This window comes from Dermacentor variabilis, chromosome 4 (genome assembly GCF_050947875.1).
Source record: "Dermacentor variabilis isolate Ectoservices chromosome 4, ASM5094787v1, whole genome shotgun sequence".
NCBI lineage: Eukaryota > Metazoa > Arthropoda > Arachnida > Ixodida > Ixodidae > Dermacentor > Dermacentor variabilis.
The window spans coordinates 193056182-193067505 of record NC_134571.1 but is presented as its reverse complement, the minus strand read 5'-3'; the positions used below and the strand labels follow the sequence as shown (position 1 = coordinate 193067505).

At 41.7% G+C, this 11324-nt stretch overlaps 1 long non-coding RNA gene across 1 annotated transcript; it reads right to left on the bottom strand.

Annotated features, from left to right (window-relative positions):
• Nucleotides 1-3053: 3053 nt before the first annotated feature.
• On the bottom strand, nt 3054-10583 carry LOC142578118 (uncharacterized). Its single transcript, XR_012827175.1, has 3 exons — nt 10493-10583; nt 8853-8989; nt 3054-3816 (listed from the first exon to the last, which is right to left on the bottom strand). It is a non-coding gene; the product is annotated as an uncharacterized LOC142578118 (long non-coding RNA).
• Between the last annotated feature and the right edge of the window lie 741 nt (nt 10584-11324).

The window sequence follows — 11324 nt, the reverse complement described above, 5'->3', positions numbered from 1 at the left end:
GCTTAACCAAACCCCTTTTTCACACCGTAACTGGAACCAGAGCACAAACCATAAGGAAGCGAAATCGGAGGTTAGATAAGTACCGCATCTCATGGTGCGAGCACTTTGCAAATGTGCATGCCCAGCGTCACGGCGCACAGTCACACTCGAGCGTCGAAGCATGAGCCATAGTATGATACCATGTATACAATCATTGCTGCGGTACAGCTGGGCGCTTCGCTTAACCCCTATATATAGCAGAACAACCGTCGCGCGCGGTATATATGTCGCCGGGCGGCAGAGAGCGCGTCGTGTAAGAAGAGCGGCAGCATTTTCCTATCGAAGAGCGAACTAGTTGGACCTATTTTTGCGTCAATCTGATCGCCCATGAACGCTTGTTCATCTTGGAACGAGTTAGTTGTCATGCCAAAGAAAAACCCTCACCCATAAAAAAAAACTGACTATTCAGCCCTCGTAGTAGTTTCAATAGCAGCAACGCAGTTCAAGACGCTCAAAACCCAATCGATCTGAAACCCTAACGCGCCCCACTAACAATAAGAAAATTATTGCCACGATTTCTTACTTCCAGCAGCTCTTGCACAGCCTAAAGGTGGTAGCACACCAAGAAAACAAAGGGTTGTCTCTTCAGAGGCCAACAAATTAGGAAGCTTTTATAAGAAGACGGCGAGAAGATCCGGCAAGAGCGCAAGGTGAGCGTTCATTGCATAGGCGGCAGGAGAGCAGTTTGTATGGAGACTGCAGAACGTCTGTGCCTTACCACATTCCGTCGTGAGGCAAAACAATTTGTTGGCCAGACAAGCAGATGTATTGAGGAAAGGTGTTTAGAACACAGCATGATGATGATGGTGGTGATGACTTCTTGGCATTGCCGTTCAAACGGGGCTGTGACAAACAGTCACCTAACCTGCTGGAGCTCATTAATAGTATATCGATATTTATCAGTCCAGCCTGTTGTGTATCTCTCCCTAACTTTTTCTATCTGCCTTAAAGCCGCTTTATTTACCTTGTATGGTTACCTACGGCTGTAAAGAACACGGTCCTATCGATTTCTTCCTTGCTTTTTTCCAACAATGCCCTAAACGTCTCTTGCTTATCTCGACTGTGTACCGGTCACTATCCTGCAGCGCATTCGAAAGCTGAACGTTTCCTACGCGTCTCGCTGGACGAATACCTTCGCATTGTATTAGGATGTGCTAAGCCGTCTCGGAATTTTCGCTTTAGCATGATAATAATAATATTTGGGGTTTTACGTGCCAAAACCACTTTCTGATTATGAGGCACGCCGTAGTGGGGGACTCCGGAAATTTTGACCACCTGGGGTTCTTTAACGTGCACCTACACTCTAAAAATTTTAACACCCTTAAGGGTCTAAATGACTTGTCCCATGGGTGACACCCTTTTGGGTGTATTGCTACACCCCAAGCAAGGGGATGCAAATTAACACCCCACAAAAGAAGGGGTGTTAATATGACGTCACCTCGCCTATGGGTGTAAATCAAACAACACCCTTTTTATATGGGGTGTAATACAGACACCACCCTTTCAATATGGGTGTAGCATGGACAGCACCCTTCCAAAAGGGTGTTATCCCTGCATGTATTTTTGCGTTCACTACAGCCATGTAGTTAATGGGCAGACTAGCTGTTGTGAATGCTGCCTAGCCTTAGCTATGTTACTACCTTGTTCAGCATGAGCCAGAATCTGTGAGGCGTCCTCATATTGCGCTTCTGGTCCGTCATGTGGTAGCATAAAATGCGACCCTTTCAGGCAAACAATTTAAGGTTTCGCCATTTCAGCAAGGTACACACGCCATGCTTTTCGTAATCTTCCTTTGCAGTGATAGTACACTGCCGGCAGGATGCAGAGCGCAATAACAATGCGCGCTGCACTAAGGACACAGGATCTCCCGCACCTTGGTGCACCAGTACTTATAACCCCGTGGAAACAGCACACAGCCAAAAGCATGGTTACATGCATTTCAGAAATAATTAAAAACCTCCACTTTTCTTGGTGAAAGATTTTCGCAACACCAGCTCGACCAGAAGGGAAAGACACCACAGCTCGTTGTTGTAGCTCATACTGAATGCAATAGAGCGCAAGCAATCGATGGATTGGCGACGGTAACAAGTGCAGTACTACAGAAGCATACGTTTGCCTGTCAAGCAGTTTTTTGCCGTTTTAAGCACACATTTTATACCTCTATTCATAAAAGTTGTCAATTATCTCCACGGGATGCTTCTACTAGTACTTTCACACATATGACTTAAAGGTAGCACTGAAAGCCAAAGAACAAAGTGCTTCCACGTCGAATAATGTTTCGGCATTTACGAACAAAACAGCATGCGTAGGTGTGCATGCTGTTCAATATATAAGCATGCACTATTCCCTGAAATATATGTATGCTCCATATACTGCCAGTGACCTGCTTATACCCAATAATTTAGTTTATTTTTCACCATGTGCTTGCATATAATATTTCACAGGCATTGTAAGTTAAGCTACCAGAATAACAATCAGCTCATCTGAGGTTACCTAACTGAACAAAATTATTGTAAAATTTGTGACAAAATGTCAGAAGAAAAGTATTTATTTCATTAAAGAGAAATTGTTACATAATAATGTTTGCACATTTTAAAAGTAAAAAAAAAAGGAAGATAAGGAGTAAAACCATACCAATACAAGGACATAAGCACCGAATAATGGCACATGCTTGCTCAATTAAATTTTAAGCAGAACAGTTTTTTTAAATAACCTCACTATGAACTATCACATGTTTTCATTCGAAAAGCACTGCATCTTATTATAAAGCACAAAAATAACCGGTCACATAAGTAAGAACAAGTCTGAGTGTGTCTTTAACACAAGGATAGAAAGTTGGGCGAGTTGGTACAGTAACATGATCTTGTATTGTAGCGCGAAGTGACACGGAGACAGACTAGAAGCAGAAAAGATGAGCACTAACTCTTAACTAAATTTTTATTGAAACGAATATATATATATATATATAAATATATATATATATATATATACAGGTGACTGCAAAAAAACCGCAGCACATCTAAATGAATATTGAATACATAGTAGTAACATGAAGACGACAAACAAAAGCCATCAGCCATCAACTGCGTGGCAAATCTGAGTGCAAGCTACTCTCTTATCAAGTATACCTGTAGGCATTGCGACCAATGTGCTCCCAAGATGTATGAGGCATTAGTCATTGCAGAGTTGTAAGGACATGACAATCCTAGGACGATTATGTTCTTGAGGCTTTTTTCCCCACTTTCCATCTTTTTAAACGTGTATACTTTAGTCATGAAAACAAAAATGCTACAACTGGCGTGTGACAAGTTTTGCGTCTTATTTCCTTGCAGCTCATTGAAACGAGCCACGATAACAAATTCAAATGCTGTTACCTCATCAGACACTCAAATTTCTTAAACACAAACAAAACCAGATAGGCATTAGAGTGAGCATCACTTAAATACATTACACTGGTTTAAAGTTATTGCACCACTTTGTGCCAGGTAAAAATGTTAGAAACATCAAAAATATTAAGATTCTATGGCCAACCGTGAAAACTAAATAAAAAAATCATTAAGCTTTCTTAAACGGGTACAGGAGCTTTACAACTGGCCGTCTTGGTGATGGACACGCAGATAGATGAGCAGCCATTCCACTGAGACGAGAATGTTGAGGGCTTCGCATGGAAGTCTGCGAGACACTGCAGAGTAGTTCTTGGTCCACATGAAGGAGGTTGCTTGCATACACGTCTGGGCCACCATACTGAATGCATGGTGTTACCGGAACCTTTTCCCCCTGCATTGTGGTAAAAAAGCATGGTTAAGTTTATACGATATGTAATAAGCAAAAAAAGAGGTAAGGCATGCAGACAGGACACCAGAGTAGAGAAGTGAACACGAACGCGAAAAACATGAAAAATTTCATTAAATTGTTTCATTAGATAGAATTTTTACACTATGTGTCATTCATTATGAGGGTTCATAACCGCAACATATTTAATATATAAGCAGGTAGAATTATTAGCTTGGTCAGTTTGTACAAGCTCGTTTGAGGCAAGAAATCGAGTTTCACAAACGCAACCTCAACATTCATGATTGAAAAAGGAACACCTCAGATGACATGCAGTCCTGTGAGTGGGAATTGCACAGTTCAAGAAAAGCAAATTAAAACTCACAGACCGATCCTGAGAAAGGAATAAGCACCTGCTACTGCAAAAAGCGAATTAATTGATAGGTTTTAGTAGCACAATGGCATCTTTGGCCAATGAGCGCCAAGTCTATACTGCAAAAGATAAACTTAGTGCATCTTTACAAAGCAAATATATAAAGATGACTAACGCCTCTCTGCACTACAGTTGCTTTGCTCTAGCGTGAAGTCATTTTAATGCATGCACACGTACATACACACGCTACACCCAAGTGTAACAGCTGCAGAATTAAAATTGGGCAGCAACAAAGTCGCAACCTTTAACCATTGATCCCAAGCTGTACTAGTGACTGGAGGTAGTACCAATATCGCCAATGACGAGTCGCACTCTTTCTGCCCGATGTTATGCTGCTCTTATTGTCAAAGATGAGTTACAGTCGGCATTGAGGGAAAGCTGCCCTCAAGAGCAGCTCTTATTTTTGTGTTATTTCTAACCAGAGACCAATGAAATATATTTTTAGAATGAGAATGACACCGAAAAATTGAGCACGTAAAAAATTTGGAAAATTTGGCACATTTTTTCGGAATTAACTTGGGGGTTAACGGCTAAAGCGGCCATCCAGAAACTACAAGTTTTGACATGTTTGCTACCAGTGAATGCTAGAAAATATGTTGGCATTCTATAGTTTTGTCCAACAATGCAAAAGAGATTCTTAATAGCTAAGGAAATAAATGAAAAAGTATCATGCAGTATATTTCGTGAATGTAATGCAGAATCACTCAACTTCTGTTATTATATAATCTCCACTTGATTAACCTGCACTTTCTCAACTAGTTCAGGAGGTGCTGCATTTCACTACTCATTCCACCAGTTCAACGTGGCAGCAACTGCACGTTGTGATTTGTTTTACTTAGTGCAGGCTTTGTACAGGGCGAGTTCACAGCATTCCCTGCACTTGGCCGAAAGGTAGTGCATGTTTACGCAGGTGTGGTGCCGCTTCTGCACGAACGAGGTTCAGAAATCAGTTTCATACAATATATACTAGAGGGAACTCTTACGTTAGTGTCCACAGGAGATCAAACAAGAACGGCTGTACCAGCATGGAAATTATGGGAAGTACATGGATTTGCCTAAACTTCGTCTGTTTGGCTTCAAACGGCTTTGTGACTTTGTAAACTAGTCATTTTCAACAATATACTGCGTAATAAATAAATAAACATTAAAATCGTCCGACGACAGGATTCAGACACAGGAACTCTAGAACAGAAGTCTGATATTGAAACCATTAAGCCACGGAGGCATGTAACGACAAGCGAGTGCAACGCCCTGATGAATTTATCGCGGGCATACCAGTGCCTTGAGACGCTTGGCGCCTTCCGACTTGGCCACCTGGACAAGCTCAATCGTTGCAATTAATAGAAATTGTGTGTGTTGGCGCCGTCTTCTGCACTTAGAAGAGTATAGACTGCGCTGAAATTTACGACAATCAGATATAGCCTATAATATACGAAGCCACAAGAACGTCTGAATTCACAAGCACGAATATCAGAAATCCATGTGCTTCCCATCATTCCCATGGTGGTAAGACTGCAGCGCCAGAGTTCCCTCGAGTAATTACTGTAAGAAACTCTATGGCAGAAATAACCGAAGTGCCTCGCGTTTTGTTATGGAGTAATAAACTAAGTTTTGCTGGTCCCATAAATCTTACTGGTCATTAATTCCAAGTTTTAGTGCAGTCACATGTCTAGTAGGCAATTGTGGTATTTTGCATAAACATTGCCATGCCAACTGTGATGAATGTTCACTCTGGTAAATTGTTTATGATCGAGTAGCATAGACTACTGAAACAATCTCTGGAAGGCAAGTGAAGTAATTTTCTTATTAGCAACCTTTAAACAGCATTCGAGCATATGACGCATGCGCCTCAGATATGCAGATAATATTTCCTTGACTCAGCAAGAAGCGATGCTTCATGTTCCACGAGGCTACTTCTATCAAAGCAGTATTGGTGCTCTCTAAAAACAATGCCAATGCAGATGATCCAAATATTTTTCAGGGACAACAGTTAAGCCTGAAATCATGCTAGATTAGTGTTTTTAAACACATGCTAAGACCATGTTAGAAGTGCTTCTTAAAATCCTCCTGTTTATTAGACTAGTCATATATCTGTACACAAAGGCTACTAATTACGTCCCATGCTATATCATCATCTTAACAAAAACTTCACTTAGTAATACACATGCTGTGATAAGATTTGAGACCACATTGAGATGCTGAACAAGGTGAACTCATTATTTTTAAAGTGAAGCTCCTGTTCTTCCAAACGAGAAGAAAGGATACTGAGGGTGAAAATTTTTCTGAATCACAGCTGCAAGATGCCAGAGAAGGCACGTGGAAACTTATTTGTAATTTTCTATTTAAATGTAGAAATGATAAAGGGAAATGAAAATGGTCAAAAAAAACAACTAGGCATGCGGGGAGAACGAACCTACAGCCTTTGCATTAGGCATGCAATGCACTAACCACTGTGCCGCCGAGGCAGCATTCAACCATCCACAATGGCCCCTCAGATTGTCGACGCTCGAACACGGCCGTAGTACCACAGTGGTTAGTATATCACATGCGTAATGTGAAGGTTATGGGTCAATTCCCCACCCACAGGTGGATATCTTTTAATCCACTTTCACTTACCTAGAATTTATCATTTCTATACTTCATATAAAAAACTTAAAACATGTTCCTGTATGCTTTCCTTGGCCTCATTATCTGCTGGCTTCTTCCAGTTCTGTTACTTCCAATACTTATACATATTCTAATCTAATAAGTAAACAGTTTTGCATGATGCTGGAATGCAATATAAAACATTATTGCAGGGCCGTGTTATGTAGAATGCCTTATTTTGCCCAGGCAAGGTGTATTAATGTGAATCTGAAAAAAAAAACAATTCCCACTCTAGGCAGAAATGCTGTGCACTGCTGTGTGCAACAGGGTTTAACGGAAAACAACTTGTTCAGAAATAAAGCCACCAAACAACGAGGAAATATGAAAACTAGATGAAAATTTGTGCAGTTGCATGTTAAAAATTTAGCATGGCAACAGATAAAGACATAATGAAGGAAGCGCGCGGATGGTTTATTTTGAACACACGAGGCAATACACTTGAAAGATGCATATGAGCTTACACGTGGAGAAATATTGTTTATGTAGCATGCCCTTAAGTCAAAGAAACATGGCTGTTTCTCATGATTCGCTACACATGGCTGGCTCACACAACTTAGCCACTTCTATATATGCCTTGTAATTACCAGGTGGTCTGTATGACATGTGCAAGCTTTAAACATGTACAAGTACCACGTAGCTGGACAGCACCAAGGTAATGTCATTTGCCATCGTTTTGAGGAAATGAAACCAATTCTTGCATTTTTCCTAATTAGGTAATTAGTTATTAACGATTATTTAACTGCTTAAATATTATATTCAAAGCAAAAGTGTCAGTGCGAAAATTGTAGAGCATCCTGAAAAATTCCCAATCCAGCTTTCTACTGCTCAATAGGTGCAACAAATTTTTTTTCAAGCTTGAAAGGAGCCAGTGAACACATGCAAGAAGTGCCGTGCAAGTAACCGCTCGTGCACCTGAACACCATTTGGCTCCTCCTTTCATGCTTGAAAAAACTTTATGAAAAGAATATTTTAGAAATTGATTAATTATTACTGACTATGTTTTAGGCAAAATGCATGAAATAGTGTGACTGCCACCTCCATTTTCGGCGACATGAACTGACTCCATTTTCATGTCCAAATCCAGCTATACATGGTGCGTGTTTTGAGCTGGTTCTGTAATTTAGGCTGGTTTTGACTAATTGAAGCTTCGCACCCTAATAATGGAGTCAGCCTAAAAAGAAACTGGTACATAAACGGTAGTGCAAAGTGCTTGTGAGCCAAGAAGTTGGTAGCTCTAAGCAGTATTTCTCATTTTGACCTGGTGTTATAGCCCACTTACTATGATGCCATGCTGCTCAGTCATGCTGGTCCCAGCTTCAATCTAGGCCATGGCAGCTGCCCTCCAATGAGGGTAAAATGCAATAACGCTTATGAACTTAGATTCAGGTGTACATTAAAGAAGGCCAGGTTCCCAAAACTTGAGGTTGTGACTTTGGAATGTCAAAGCCCATAATCTAATTTTAAAATCTTAAGGTGCTTTATTAGGAGCAGGGGCATCATCTCGAGCTTTTACTGCACTGCCATGGCACCAAGAAGCTCCAAGTAAATAAAAACAATTTCTTAGACAATGCACATATCTTGCAAACATTTACAAACACTTCTCTGCTGTACCTCTATTGCTGTTATATTTAGGTCCGTATGCCAAGGTGGGTTATGATGTTAGAACATGTTTCAAACTTGTTTTTTTTTACCGCTTTCAAGTTGTTGGTTATTTTGCATCTCATTGTGTGTCGAACGCACATTTCAGTGCATCAATTTCTTCAGAATGTGCACTCCTCTTTATTTATTTGTGCAAGCAAAAAGGGTTCAGAAGAACTGCTTTCTGAAGGTCTGTATAACAAGCAAAAAAACAATTCTATGTAGGCTGCAAAAAGAGAAAGGATTGGTTTGTAAACATGTTATTTAGTTCTTAAAGAAAGAGGCAGCTGTCAGTATACTGTTCCAAAGTAAAAATTGCCCCTACCTAGCTCTGCTTCATTTTCCGATGTTGATGGTCCATTCGGGGGCACTCAACTGATAGGCTGCACTTTGGAGATGTCGGGTGTGCTGTCACCAGGTCCAAGGTCGATCGACATCCTCACCAAAAGTCGAGTCCAAACGCTATAAAAGAAATATCTCATCATTTTGCTATCAGTTTTGTCATCTTGTGCGTTTCACACACGGCCGTCAGTGAAATATTTCGTCACTTGGATACTGAAAGAAATTCAAGCATTTTCTGGCAGCCAAGCTGATGATGATGATGTGTGGTGTTTTATGGCGCAAGGGCCAGGTTTGGCCAAAGAGCGACATGACAAGTGGTAATGTTGACGTATTATGGAAGATGCGACTTGGCTGTCAACTGGCCTAAAAATTGTCGCTGTAAAGTGCGTAAAATCTACGTGCTATAAAATTATGGCGATGACTAATGACGAATACTATGAACATAAAAATCCATCGTGGAAGAATGATGTAAAAATAGAAAATATATAGGATGGTAAAATTACTTGGAGCACTGCTGCCTCGCCAGAGCCCTTGAAACACAAGGGCCTAGAGGCATGTGCTATACGAAAGAGCTATCACAGTGGCATCCTCTGAACAGATGACGGCAGCCAAGCTGAATAGATGGTAAATGGAGAACATTAAAGAGCAAATGCAGTTGTCACATTAGATTGATCAAGTACAGCAGAAATGGAAAATAAATCAGTGATACTGTGTCTGTTGGCTTTGAATGCAAGCAACGTAAAAACAGGAACTTCCAGCCACGCCACTGAATTTCCCGCGTTTGCTACACCTCACAAGTTTGGCATCGTCCGGTACTCGGGGATAGTAACCGCTTAAAATCAAGATAAACGAGCGTCGGCATAAATTAACAGGATACTTAACCGGGCAATATTGGCGCATAAAACAAGTCACGTAGCGAAGCTACTGTCAATTACCCGATGACGCATCTGCGGGCGGTGCGGTTTGGGCGAACAATTCAAAAAGGAATGAGAGTTTCACTTGTTTCACGCCTACTAAGCTAAGACAGAATTTGAGTTTCTTACTAAACTCTACTGGATATTTACGCTCCGAATAAAACGCTAGAAATTTTGTTACGTCACATTGCATACGTATGAAAGTGAGGAAATTGCTTTTATTGTATTCTGCCCAGACGGCATGCAGCAGCTACCACTCTCATGCAACAAAAGCATGAAAGTGGTACTCGTGACACCGAAAACAAACATATACAGCGCCAACGTTACGCCCCTTAGAGTTGGAACTAAGCACGATCAAGCCAGTTAGTTTTCTAGCTTTCATAACGCCATGAACACGACCAAACATCGAGCGAAACAACTCTCTGCTCTCGAAAATTATTACCGCTTCCATTTATATACCTATCGCTGCCACAAGCAAAAGTCAATGGGCTAGCTGTCCACAAGCCGCAGATTAGACTGACAGCAACATATTACGGTAACGTAAAACAATTTCCATGTTGACTTAGCAGCCACGGTGTGCTCTAAGTGCTAAAGTTCTCGTTTGCAGCTCGAAATTCACACCATGATGACAGGCACTGCATCTTTCACATGAAATATTGCACGCTTTGCTCCGGAGCTCAATAGGAGGGCGAAACGCATTTGCACGTACCTGAAATCCGCATGCCGGAAACCCGTCGACGCTTCCGAGAACGGGGCGCACAGCCATACACCCGTACGGCGGCTTGACTCGGACGAGAGGCACTTCCATCAAATATTTCACATGTGACATGTTTCACGCCGATTGCGCGAACACCAGATAATGACGCAGGCCGCATTGCGACGCCGAGCATACGTGCATCCACCGATGAGCTGTGTGCGCGGATTGCAGAGAACAAAACCATACAAAACGTTAGGCGCGAGAAGATGGCGGCTCTCGTTGCGGAGACGAAGCGGACGAAGCAATGACGCGCGAATGAATCTTGCCAACTGTTAGTTCCGCGTTATGCCGGCGGTGGTGGCTTTAGTGGCGTGTGTTGCGGCTGTCTAATTTTTTTATTTCTTTTCCCCAAACAGTATAGCTAAGATCAGTTCTTTGTTTGAATTTTTAACTGTGTCGTTCGGCATTATCTTTGTCTTTTTATGCTATTAAGCGGCCAATTATGGCCTCCCAGGTTCGCGCGCGCCAGCTTCGCGCACAAATCTCAGAGGCCATAAGACAACTCGTTAGGAAATGCCGTTATTGTCGTTGTTAACGTTTCATCATCGTTTCTTCAACTGAGATAGAGAGGTAGTGTCCCTTTTCCCGGGGTTGGGAGGGGCGATCAAGACGGCATCGCTCAGTTGGGGGCGGGGGTGTAGGTTGGTGTTGGTTCTTATCGCGAAATTCGCGAACCCTGCGATTTTTTTTTATAACGTAAGCATTTCTATACTTACCCAACAAGAAAATCTATCCGTCCGTCAGTCCGTACCGCACGATATCTTTCAAAATAGAACCCGCAGCA